Raw genomic sequence first — 13,515 nt, forward strand, 5'->3', positions numbered from 1 at the left:
AGTTCCAATGATTCCTAACTGCTAGAGAGTGAAGTTAAAAATCGCATACGTTACTTTGATGCCTCATTATTGTTTAGGTTGGTAGGAGGACGGACGCTCTCTGCCTTAGACACTGCAACCAGACTGGCACATTCACACACATACTCTGGGACTGCCCCCACATACTAAAGTATTGGATAGACCTTACCCGACAAATGTCCAGGGCTTGTGGTAAACCCGTTCATCCCTCCCCCAAGACATGCCTCCTTAACATATGGGACGCAACAGACCTCACCCAGATGGAACAATCCTGGGTAACAATGGGTTGGATTATAACCGCCCAAAAATGGGGTTCAGGGGTGCTGCCACAGGTGAGAGACTGGGCCTCTGACATGGACTACGCTATGGTGGCTGAAAAGACTGTGTTCAAGGGGCGTGGGTGCCCCAAAAAAATGGGATGGTAAGTGGGGGAAGTGGAATAAGTATAGGGGCGATATATGCATCTCTCCTACAGTGGAGTTGAGGAGGGAGAGGCGGACACTACTGGCTCTACAGGATGGGATAGGAACACCTGTCCCACCGTGTGTATGCCGTTGGAGCTCTGCGACGTGGAGGGTTCACACATATTTCCAGGTTTTTTTTTGTAACCTTTCAGATGTTGTTCACCGCCAAAGAAGACTCAATATAGCACTAAGTAAGGTGTTAAGTATCCTCTCATTCTGTATAATTGATGTATTGCCAATTGAAACGGATTCTTGCTTTGCCACAGCCGATTCTGTAATGCCTGGAAGATTGTTGTTCATCAATAAAATTGTTTATAGTAAAAAATAAAAATCACACTTGCCCCCACACATGAATCACAATCTAAACACACCCTCAAAATCACACTGATCTGCTTCAACATGCACCTGTTGATACAGTTTTGTGTTGATTTTCTCATCCAAGTGTAATTGAATACCACGGTCACCAGTTAATGAGATTTCTGTCTGTCACTTAGTGATAGAGAACTCACTCTAATTGGATGCTGTCTCAGATCGATGTGCTAGAAGCCATCTCAACTGAATGCTTGCTGAGTTTGTTTAATGGGAAAGGTTTTTTCAAAGGCGCTCTGAAGGCTTGTGGTAGTTGATAGTCGTACCCTGCTCAAGCAGATTCATGAAGACTGTAGTGTAGGCAAGGACATGCTACAGACTGGAAGCGCACCCAAGAGGTAATGCTTTCATTTGAAACCTGTGTAAACGCACGTGAATATCTGCAGGCATGCCAGCTACCTCAGAGCAGCTGCCCTGTCCACTTCCTCCCGATAGCCATCTTTTGAAAGAATTCTAGAGCATGTTATCTTTGCTAGTTTGTAGCCGACTGATAACACTTTTCAGACAAAAAGGAAAGGCAGGCATAGATTAGCTCGCCACTCTTAGTTTGCGCATGCGTGGCCTTCAATCACTGGGAGGTGACATGCAGTTGTACAGGGTATGTACCACATGCCTTTGCCTTATTGATGTCCTTTTAAGAAATGTTAAATTGCTTGGGACCAGTAAGTATTTGAAGTATCTGAAGGCATCCTTCACTTTCGGTGTAAAGTAGGGATACTGCACCGAGAGGCCTCTGGGCTTTAATCTGTGGTCAGTAATAGCCTTGGTCAAGCCAATCAGTCACAGTTTTGAAGGCACATTAGTCTGAGGATGGACAGGGAGTCTTTCAGGCTGTAGGTCTCTAGAAAGCCCCTAGAAGCCTCACCTGATTGCACACGGGTGTATAATAAACGCACCCCCCTTGATAGGGAAGTCACATGCCGAAGGAGGTCTGGAGGGAGCCCCGACTCCTGCTTAACATCACATGTATGGCAAGAATTTCTAGTGACCCAGAGGGTATCCACCGTGATCAATTCATTAAAATCATGTGGCAACTGAGATTTATTGGAAGGAGCGCGTCTGGAGCAGGGCCTAGTTATTTTCCTTATATTTGTAGATGATTTGGATTACTCTTCGTTCTTGCAAAAAATACCAAAAAGGACGTCTTAATTTTTAATTGATATTGTCAAGACTGCCTGTTTTAGTATTTTGTGCATTTTACCAGAAGAGAGATGTTTCATATTGTAAGCATTTTTACATTCCGTGTATTTTTAATTCTGTAAAATATTCTGCAAAAATTAAACAGACTCACTGAGAAACCAAGAGTGTCTCTGCCAGCCAGTCTGACGCCTCTGGAAACCTTTAAGGCAGCTCTAATAACCGTGACTCCGGAACTTGCTAACTAAGTAACTGCTGAGTGCAGGAAGCACGAGTCATCCACAGAGCACTGCAAGGGAAGCCGTAAACATTCTTAGTTCAGTGCCAGGACAAAAACGTAACAAAAAGTAACAGTGCCATCTCCCTTCACTTGCAGCCATTAATCCCTTCAGTTGCACTACACACTGTCTGAACCTCTTTTAGAAGTTCCTTTCCACACTGACCAGTTTACCTCCCTTTTCTCACAAAGAAACATTAACTCGCTTTGCATGGAATCCCCCCAAACAATTTTTTTTTTAAAGTATTGACATAGTCAATAGGTCTCGCCTTTGGGAACTTACAAGTAAAAAACCAAAACTGAAGTATAAGACTTCACGTTTACATTTACTTCATCCTAAATACGAGGTAAATGTAAATGTGAAGTCTTATACTTCAGTTTGTTTTTACTTGCAAGGTCCCAAAGGCGAGACCTATTGGCTATGCCAATGCTTGTTAATCTTACCTATAGTTCCCATTAATAAAGGTGATCTGCCTGGGAACCATAAGGTATGTTTAATTCACGGATCTGGATCCCACCTTTATCCAGTAGTTTTTAATCTAAGAACTTCCTTCTGCATCATGTCCAACAGGAGGTCGAGTCCGCCCTGGAGAGAGGTTGCTGATGAGAACGCATGACAATTGTGTGCGAGGTTTCCTCTTCCATAAGGAGGACCTTTCCTTGGCACTGGAATTATGTGAAAATCCCATTTGGACTTCTGCAGGTCTTGTTTCGGAGTAGTATACTGTAACTTGTATTCTGCCTATAGCTGCCGTACCCATTTGTGTTGGTTGTATCTTCATAGGAGGGCACATGGTGGCTTACCTCTTCCTCTCCCGTATGTGTTAAGAGGAGTCACAATACCTCATGACTCAAAGATTTCTCCGAAGACAAAACATGCAAGAACCGAGCCCAACACTACATGGGAGGACATGAGAGATATATATATATATATAAAATCTACTGGCGTTCGCCAGTAGATAGTTATAGTTAGGACCGAGTTTCCATAGGAAATCTGAAAATTCTATTTTGAATAACTTTGGCGCCGGTTGATGAATCCTCGCGAAATTTTCAAAACGAATGGGGCGCTCCGCTCAGCTCCTACCCTAAAAGTCTCGGGGTGATTCGTCAAGCGGGGGCTGAGAAAAAAGGGGGGTCCCAAAACACGTTTTCCCCATGCATTTTTCCATAGGACCTTTAGTCCAAGGTACAGCCCGAACAGAATTACTTGAAATTTAGCAAAGAGGTAGTCCTCAGGTCAGGGATGTGCCTTTTGCATATATGGTGTCAATCTGTTCAGTAGTTCCTGAGAAAATTGCAGTTAAAAGCACATAAATATCTATAGCCGCGCACGGTGCCGTGCGAGCGCGTAGTTCTGATTGGTGGTTACATGTCAGTCAACATTCGAATCGGTCGAAATCAGGCAGTGTAGTCCGCCATTTTGTGTGTGACAGTGAAAAAGAAAGGTGGAGAACGTGAAAGGGGGCAGGGTACAGAGTTCCTGACCCCTAGCTTTTGTCAGGGGGTCCCTGAAGGACCATTAAGGGTGAGAAAAAAAAATTCAAAAAAAAAAAACAGCACGGTGCGCGCACGGCAGAAAAAATAAATAAAACAAAATAGAATTAAAAATCAAATTTGAGTGTTTAGATGTTAGGTGGCTCTAAAAAGAGCCATTGTGTTAATTGATGAACAGAGGAACAAAAAAATGACAAAATTATAGGGTGCCGCACGTGTGCTGCTGTATCTTGCTCTCTATTAGGGGAATGCTGGTGTCCCCATAAGAGAGAAGAGCATTGCACCGTATATGCACCCTCTTAAACAGAGGGTGTATATCCAGAGGAACAGAAGCAGATGAAGCTGCCGCCGCAGATGATGTGCTCGGCTGAGCTGCTGCGGATGTGCTCGGCTGAGCTGCTGCGGATGTGCTCGGCTGAGCTGCTGCGGATGTGCTCGGCTGAGCTGCTGCGGATGTGCCCGGCTAAGCTGCTGGAGGGTTTTCTCTAGCAGCTCGAGCATAAGCCACAGGATGCACATCTCTAACATGCCTGATCATAGTGAAGATACTAAAAAGAGTATTTCTTTTTAGCATCTCCTCTTGATAAGACACTATTACAAATAGTGCAGGTGACTTTGAGCATTCACCTTCTTCTGCCCCTCTGGAAAAGTGAAAAATTGCCATATAAAAGAGTTTTTCTGTTTCCTCTGTCTCTGTGGCACAAGGGTCTCCTGCTCACTCCCAGAAGATGACTGCTGCTCTGCCATTCTCAAGTACTGGAAAAGCTGCTCAGCTCCTTCTCCCAGGGAATCAGAAGTAATAATGAGGGGAGTGGGTGTGGTGTTGGAAGTTTCTGGAACTGAAACTACTATAAACCAATGAAAAGTGTTGTTTCTTAATCACATGACCTGAAACTACTATAAACCAATGAAGTGTTGTTTCTTTATCACATGACCTGAAACTACTATAAACCAATGAAAAGTGTGGTTTCTAAATCACATGACTTGCCGTGCGCGCACGGAGCACGCACGACGTTTGCATGCGCACGTACGCATGCGCGCACGGTCAAAAACACACGCTTTTTTTTTAAAGTGTTTATAAATTTATAGAAGATATTAACTATGCTGTTCAACTCTATCCAAATTATTTTTTTAAAACAGCCATTCCATATTACAGGATAAAGTTAATCTATAACTAACTATAATATATATATATATATATCCAACTCTCTTGTACAAGAGAAAATAGGGTCGCACTCCGCAAAAGATAGGTTCTGTTCTTTTATTTCAGCCCATATAAAGTCAAATTAACATCAGCTTTTGCCATTTTCAGCATGGTTGAAATTATTAACAATGTAAATGGAAATCCTAATCCAAGTTAATTTGACTTTGGGGAACTACAACTCCCATAATGCACTTAGAATCACATGACAGGAAGTGCTCTTGTTTTTTTGAAAAAAACTATGAAATGTGTGTGCAAACCGAGCCACAGTATCGTGAGCAAGGTCTTGAGGCAAGACCGAAACGCGTCGCTTTGTTTTGGATTTGTTGGAAACTTTATATGGGCTGAAATAAAAGAACAGAACCTATCTTTTGCGGAGTGCGACCCTATTTTCTCTTGTACAAGAGAGTTGGATATAATTTAACGGTCTGGGCTCGACCGTAGGATACCGCACTGGTGTGTAGCGCCATTCTTTCCGACGAGGCGAGCCATCAACGTGGGATATATATATATATATATATATATATACACACACACACACACATACATACACACACACATAGCTTATTGTAAAATAAATATTTAAAAAATATAATACATAAATTAGCATTTAAAAAACCTTGCAAATCCACTGAAAAAACCACATGTTATAGTTAGCTGGACATTTCACTCGTAAAAAACCAATGAAATTGCCCCGTTATAGTTAGTTCAGCTAACTATAACTCGCGCCCCCGCAATCCACTGCTGATGACGTCACATATTACATCACTCATGGCATGGTCAGTGACATCACTGATGACGTCATCCATGTGATAAATTACCACATCTTCTCACACCCCAATATAACCTTTGATACACCGACTTAAAATTTAAGAGTTCCATTCTCAAAACCATACATACTGCAATACCAATAACTACATACCCACTTATTAACTCTTAGGTCTACATACACCTCCACTCATTCACCTGTACAGTCACTCATACAGAGGTCACTCCATACAAAACTATCATATGCATTTATACACCTATATAGACACTCACACACTACCAATCATCCATAGAGGTACTCTCACACCTACTCAGTCATGCAAATAATCACACTCCCATATACTCACCTATGCGGTTATACACACTCAAGTTCACTTACTCAAAAATAGTATCACATTCTTACGCTCTTATAGAATCATTGATACAAGCACACACTCATCCATACAGTCACTCTCACAATCTCACACACATCTACCCACTTATATACTCTTACACGCATATATACTGCCTTTCACATATGTAGTTAGTCACAAATGTACCACTGAGATATACATTCAATCCCTAACACACCCATACATACACTCACCCAACCATACAATCCATCACAGATGCACTCTTAAAACCATGCACCCATAGAATCACCCACTCACACATATATGCAGAGTCACACACACCCTACCCACACAAACACTCAGGAACCCATACAGATACTGAGACAAGCAATCAATAACTCATATAGGTATTCACAAAACCATGCCGCCACTTATACGCCAACATACAGACACATACATTTACACAGTTTGGTCACTAGTCTGCAGTAAGATACATTTAATGACTCAGTTATAGAGTCAGTTACGCAACACAGAAAATCATCCATTTACACACTTGTACACCCACTCATTCTTCAACAGGCCTTTCCCTATATATATTAAACATATTAAAATTGTTCAGAAACATACTCAATGGATGATGTCATCAGTGATGTCATTTGAGATGTCATGAGTGATGTCACTGACCATGTCATGAGTGATGTAATATGTGACGTCATCAGCAGTGGATTGCGAGCGCGCAAGTTATAGTTAGCTGAACTAACTATAACGGGGGAAATTCATTGTTTTTTTACGAGTGAAATGTTCAGCTAACTATAACATGTGTGATGTGTGAAACCTATGGTTTTCAGTGAATTGCAAGGTTTTTTAAATGCTAATTCCCAACTATAATGTGTGTGAAACCTATGGTTTTTTCAGTGAATATATATATATATATATTACCTACTGGCGGTCGCCAGTAGGTAGTTATAGTTAGGACCCTGTTTCCATAGGAAATCCGCAACATTCTATTTTGAATAACTTTGGCGCCGGTCGACGAATCCTCGCGAATTTTTCAAAATAGGTGGGGCGCTACGCTCCGCTCCTACCCTGAAAGTCTCGGGGGGATTCGTCAAGCAGGGGCTGAGATAAAAGGGGGGTCCCAAAACGCGTTTTTCCCATGCATTTTTCCATAGGACCTTTAGACACAGCTACAGCCCGAACGGCTGAACAGAATTACTTGAAATTTGGCAGAGAGCTAGTCCTCAGGTCAAGGAAGTGCCTTTTGTAGGTTTGGTGTAAATCTGTTCAGTAGATTCTGAGAAAATAGCCTTTAAATCAATATATATATCTGAGCCAGCTTACGGTGCGCTTACGGTGCGCTTACCGTACGCGTACGGTGGCGTGCGCGAGCGCGATTCTGATTGGCTCTTATATCTTAGTAAACATTCGAATCGGTCGAAACCAGGAAGCGGCGGCCGCCATTTTCTCTCTCGCTCTCTGAGTTGGGCAGCAAAAACGAAGCCAAAAAATGGCTAAAGAGGCAGTTTCGTCACATCCTAACCACCCAGCATTGATATAGGGGTCCCCAAACAACCCTCAAGCCCAAAAAAAAAAATTTTTTTTTTTCGGAAATTCGCCGATTACGCTTACCGTACGCGTACGGTAAAAATTATATAAAAAAAAAAATTATCCACATTCTCCCCACCCCGTGTGCAAATGGTGCCCGAAGGGCACCATTTGTGCATGGCATAATACACATCAAATTAACAAAGAATACATTTCAAAAAGATGCGCATAATATGTCCCTCATGTGCGCACGGTGCCACCCCGTGTGCAAATGGTGCCCGAAGGGCACCATTTATGCATGGCATATAACAATAAAATTAACAAAGAATACATTTCAAAAAGATGCAAATAATATGTCCCCCATGTGCACACGGTGCGCAAAGCGCATCGTGCCTACATGGCCCATCCCGCATAATGTGGGCACGCGGTGCGCGCAGCGCACCGCGTGACCACCGTTTGTGCACGCCACTAACTGCGTAAAGTGGGCGCGCGGTGCGCAAAGCGCACCGCGTGCTCACTGTGCGCGCACGGTGCGCGAAGCGCACCATGCGCTCACGGAACGAACTGCGTTAACTGGGCGCGCAACGCCACGAATGGCGTAAAGTAACTTAGCATTTAAAAAACCGTACAAATTCACTGAAAAAACCATAGGTTTCACACACGTTATAGTTAGGAATTAGCATTTAAAAAACCTTGCAAATTCACTGAAAAAACCATAGGTTTCACACATGTTATAGTTAGCTGGACATTTTACTGATAAAAAACCAATGAAATTCCCCCGTTATAGTTAGTGCAGGCAACTATAACTCACGCGACCGCAATCTTCTGCTGATGACATATGTGTCTTTTTGAAAAAAAAATATTTGTAATATATGTATAGCTAAAAATTAATGGAAGAAGACATGGGCAAATAAGTGTCTAAATACAGTATTAGCATCAGCAGAGGATTGCGGTCGCGTGAGTTATAGTTGCCTGCACTAACTATAACGGGGGAATTTCATTGGTTTTTTATCAGTAAAATGTCCAGCTAACTATAACATGTGTGAAACCTATGGTTTTTTCAGTGAATATATATATAATCTACTGGCGGTCGCCAGTAGATAGTTATAGTTAGGACCCTGTTTCCATAGGAAATCCGCAACATTCTATTTGGAATAACTTTGGCGCCGGTCGCCGAATCCTCGCGAAATTTTGAAAACTAATGGGGCGCTCCGCTCCTACCCTGAAAGTCTCGGGGGGATTCGTCAAGCGGGGGCTGAGAAAAAAGGAGGGTCCCAAAACGCGTTTTCCCCATGCATTTTTCCATAGGACCTTTAGACCTTTAGACACAGCTACAGCCAGAACGGCTGAACAGAATTACTTGAAATTTGGCAGAGAGGTAGTCCTCAGGTCAAGGAAGTGCCTTTTGTAGGTCTGGTGTAAATCTGTTCAGTAGGTCCTGAGAAAATAGCATTTAAATCAATATATATATCTGCAAGCGCGCTCCATGCGCTTACCGTAAGCTTACCGTACGCGTACGGTGCCGTGCGCGAGCTCAATTCTGATTGGTGGTTACATGACTGTAAACATTCGAATTGGTCGAAATCAGGAAGTGTCGGCCGCCATTTTCTGTCTCTCGCACTGAGAAACAAAGGTGGGGAACGTGAAACGGGGGCAACGAAGAGAGTTGCAGACCCCCTAGTGTTTGTCAGGGGGTCCAAGAAGGACCCAAAAGTACAAAAAATAAAAGTAATAATTTTAAAAAAAAAATCGCGGGGTACGTGTACGGTAAGCTTACCGTACGCGCACGGCAAAAAAATAAAAAAAAAATAAAGAAGTAACAATCACATTTATTAAATAAATTAAAGGACCCACAAGGGAGAAAAAAACAAATGTTACTGCGTAAAAAAAAGCGAGGCGCGCACGGCATGGACCGCGCAACGTGTTCCCGAGCGCCCACAGCGCGCGCACGGTGCGCGAAGAGCACCGTGCGCGCAGGGTGTGCGCATAGTGAAAAAACAGAAAAAAAAGATAAAAAATACATAACTTAGCATTTAAAAAACCGTACAAATTCACTTAAAAAACCATAGGTTTCACACATGTTATAGTTAGCTGTACATTTCACTCGTAAAAAACCAATGAAATTCCACGTTATAGTTAGATCAGGTAACTATAACTTGCGCGACCGCAATCCACAATGTGTAATTTCAGATGTCATCATTGATGTCATGAGTGATGTACTATGGGACGTCATCAGCAGTTTATTGTGGGCGCGCAAGTTATAGTTACCTGATCTAACTATAACGTGGAATATCATTGGTTTTTTACGAGTGAAATGTACAGCTAACTATAACATGTGTGAAACCTATGGTTTTTTAAGTGAATTTGCAAGGTTTTGTAAATGATAATTCCTAACTATAACGTGTGTGAAACCTATGGTTTTTTCAGTGAATATATTGAATATGCTACTTACCAGTATGCATCTGTTCTTGGCATGTAGGGCTGCTGACATTCATATCTGTGCATAGATCGCCGCCTAGTGTTGGGTCCGGATGTTTGCACGTTGTTGTCCTGGAAGAGTCTTCGAAGTATCCTGAGATAGGTGACTCCTCCCCTGGACTACAGTGCGCATGGGCATCCTCTCCATCCTCAGATTGTTTTTCGCCATTGTGGCAGTGATTGAGTAGATACAGAAAGTGATGACCATGCTATACAGTAATTTTGAGAGCTGCAGCTGCTACAGGCGCCGGGGAGGAGGGTGGGCGATATGAATGTCAGCAGCCCTACATGCCAAGAACAGATGCATACTGGTAAGTAGCATATTCAGTTCGAGGCATGTGGGCTGCTGAATTCATATCTGTGCATAGAATATATAGCAGTACCTCCTATTAGCGGCGGCTACCAGTGCCAGCTGCAGCGGTCTGAAAAAGAGTTTTGAGAACAGCCTGTCCTACAGCTGCCTGCTGTTTTGAGTGTACATCTACACAGTAGTGTTTGGTAAATGTATGTATAGTGGACCATGTGGCTGCTCTACATATTTCCTGTAAAGGAATGTTTCCCAGGAAAGCCATGGACGCCCCTAACTTACGTGTTGAGTGGGCTCGTGGGGGAATCGTTAATGTGCTTTTAGCCTTCTGATAGCAAATTTGAATACATTTAACGATCCATCTGGCTATACCTGCTTTGGAAATGGCGTTGCCCTTGTGCTGTGGTGAAAAGGCAACGAAAAGTTGCTTTGTCTTCCTGAAGACCTTAGTTCTGTCTATATAGTACATGAGGGCTCTTTTTACATCTAGTGTATGGAGCATTCTCTCAGCTACATTCTGTGGGTTTTGAAAGAAGACAGGCAGTTCAATAGTTTGATTCATGTGGAACTGCAAGATTACTTTAGGCATGAATCTGGGGTTGGTACGTAGTACGACCCTGTTTGCGTGAACCTGTATGAATGGCTCTTGAATGGTTAGTGCCTGGAGTTCACTAACTCTTCTTAACGAAGTGATTGCCACTAGAAAGGCTACTTTCCAGGTGAGGAATTGAATCTCACATGAGTGGAGAGGTTCGACGGGTGGACCCATCAGTCGGGTGAGGACCAAGTTGAGGTTCCACACCGGTGCTGGTGGGTGTCTTGGGGGAATTACTCGTTTGAGTCCCTCCAAGAAAGCTTTGATGGCAGGCACTCTGAATAAAGAGAGGTGTTGCCTGTTCTGGAGATAGGCTGCTATTACGGTCAAATGGATACGTATTGAGGTGTATGCCAGATTGCATCGGTATAGGTGTAAGAGGTAACAGATTATATTTTGAATGGATGCGTCTACCGGGTTAATGTCATTGTTATTACAATAAATGACAAACCTCTTTCATTTAGCTGCATAGCAAGCTCTGGTAGTGGGTCTCCTGGCCTCCTTAATGATCTCCATACAGTCCGGTTGCAGGTTTAGGTAGCCAAACTCTAGGACTTCAGGAGCCAGATTGCCAGGTTCAGCTGTTGCGGATCTGGGTGCTGAATTTCTCCATGGTTCTGCGTTAAAAGCGCGGGTTTGATCCGCAGCCTTTGGTGCGGCACCACGGAGAATTCCAGAAAGGTTGTGTACCATGGCTGGCGTGCCCATGTTGGAGCAACCAGGATGAGTGTCATTGAGTGCTGTCGCAGTTTGCGTGCCACCAGTGGTATCAATGGCGCTGGGGGAAAAGCGTACGCAAATCTGCCGGACCAGTTCATCCATATCGCATTGCCCTGCGACTGTGGGAACCTGGCGGCAAAGCTTTGGCATTTTGCGTTTTCGCTTGTCGCGAATAGGTCTATCTCTGGATGACCCCACTGCTGGAAGTATGGTTGGAGTACTGATGGGTGTAACTCCCACTCGTGCATCTGGTGGCTGTGTCTGCTGAGCAGATCCGCCATCTGGTTGTCTTTGCCCGGGAGGTGTTCCGTCATGAGGAATATGTTCCTCTGAATGGCCCACTTCCACATGCTCTGAGCCAGATGAGACAACTGTGGAGAGTGTGTTCCTCCCTGTTTCTGTATGTAGTACATGGCAGTCATGTTGTCCGTCCGGATCAACACGACTTTGTTGCACAAGTGTACTTTGAATGCCTTCATGGCTAGGAAGATTGCCATCAGTTCCAGAAGGTTGATGTGCATCTTCTTTTGTTGTGTCGTCCATAGTCCCTGCACTGTGTAATGGAGTACATTAGCTCCCCATCCCTGGAGAGAGGCGTCCGCTGTCAGTATTTGTGGAACAGGCTCGTGGAACGGTCGGCCCTTGCAAAGGTTTTGTGGATTCCACCAATGCAGAGAGTTGTATGCCCGACCGCTCACCAACACTAGGTCTTTTAATTGCCCGTGAGCCTGATTCCATTGACGTGCTAAGCACTCCTGAAGCGGGCGCATATGTAGTCTCGCGTGTGGGACTATGAAAATGCAGGAGGCCATCATGCCTATCAACTGCATGAACACTCTCGCAGGAAGGGAGTGTTGGGGTTTGAACTTGGAAATCACCATTTGCATGCTGTTGATCCTCACTAAATTTGGCTGAGCTGTGGCTGCCAGAGTGTCTATGATCGCACCGAGGTACTGTTGTACGTGTGCGGGCTGGAGATGTGATTTTGGGTAATTTAGTGAGAATCCCAGACTGTGAAGAAGGTGAATGGTGCGGGACATGTGGCTGGCACATTGATGGGCTGACTTTGCCTGAACAAGCCAGTCGTCCAGGTAAGGGTAGACGTGAACGTGTTGCCTCCGTAGATGTGCAGCCACGGTAGCTAGGCACTTTGTGAAAACTCTGGGTGCTGTTGTGACTCCGAAGGGGAGGACTTTGAATGGATAGTGCTGACCCTGAATGGTGAACCGGAGATATTTTCTGTGTGATGGATGTATGGGTATGTGGAAATACGCATCTTTGAGGTCTAGCGTGGCTAGGAAATCTCCCTGTCTGAGTAGCGGGAGAACCTGCTGCAGGGTGAGCATGTGAAAATGTTCCGAGAGAATGTATTGGTTGAGGGGTCTATGGTCTAGGATAGGTCTGAGTGACCCGTCCTTTTTTGGTATCAAGAAGTACAGAGAGTACACCCCTGTCCCCTGCTGGTGTACGGGCACGACCTCTATTGCGCCTTTTTGCAGCATACTTAGCACTTCCTGCTGTAATAACGCTAAGTGCTCTGAGGACATAGGACGGTGCCTTGGCGGTATGGTGGGTGGAGAGGAGGTTAGCTCGAGACAGTAACCGTGTTGGATAACATCTTTCACCCACCTGTCTGTGGTGATGGAATTCCACGTGGACAGGAACCGCTGGAGTCTCCCCCCGACAGGTGTTATGTGGTCGGGGGGAAGGGAGAGGGCGTCACTGTTTGTTCTTAGGGGAGGACCTGGTATTGCCGTAACCACGTCCTCTGCCCTTGGTGCTGGAACCACGATATCCCCCTCGGGTGTTT

The sequence above is a fragment of the Triturus cristatus genome, chromosome 10, assembly GCF_964204655.1.
Source record: "Triturus cristatus chromosome 10, aTriCri1.1, whole genome shotgun sequence".
Classification (NCBI taxonomy): Eukaryota; Metazoa; Chordata; class Amphibia; order Caudata; family Salamandridae; genus Triturus; species Triturus cristatus.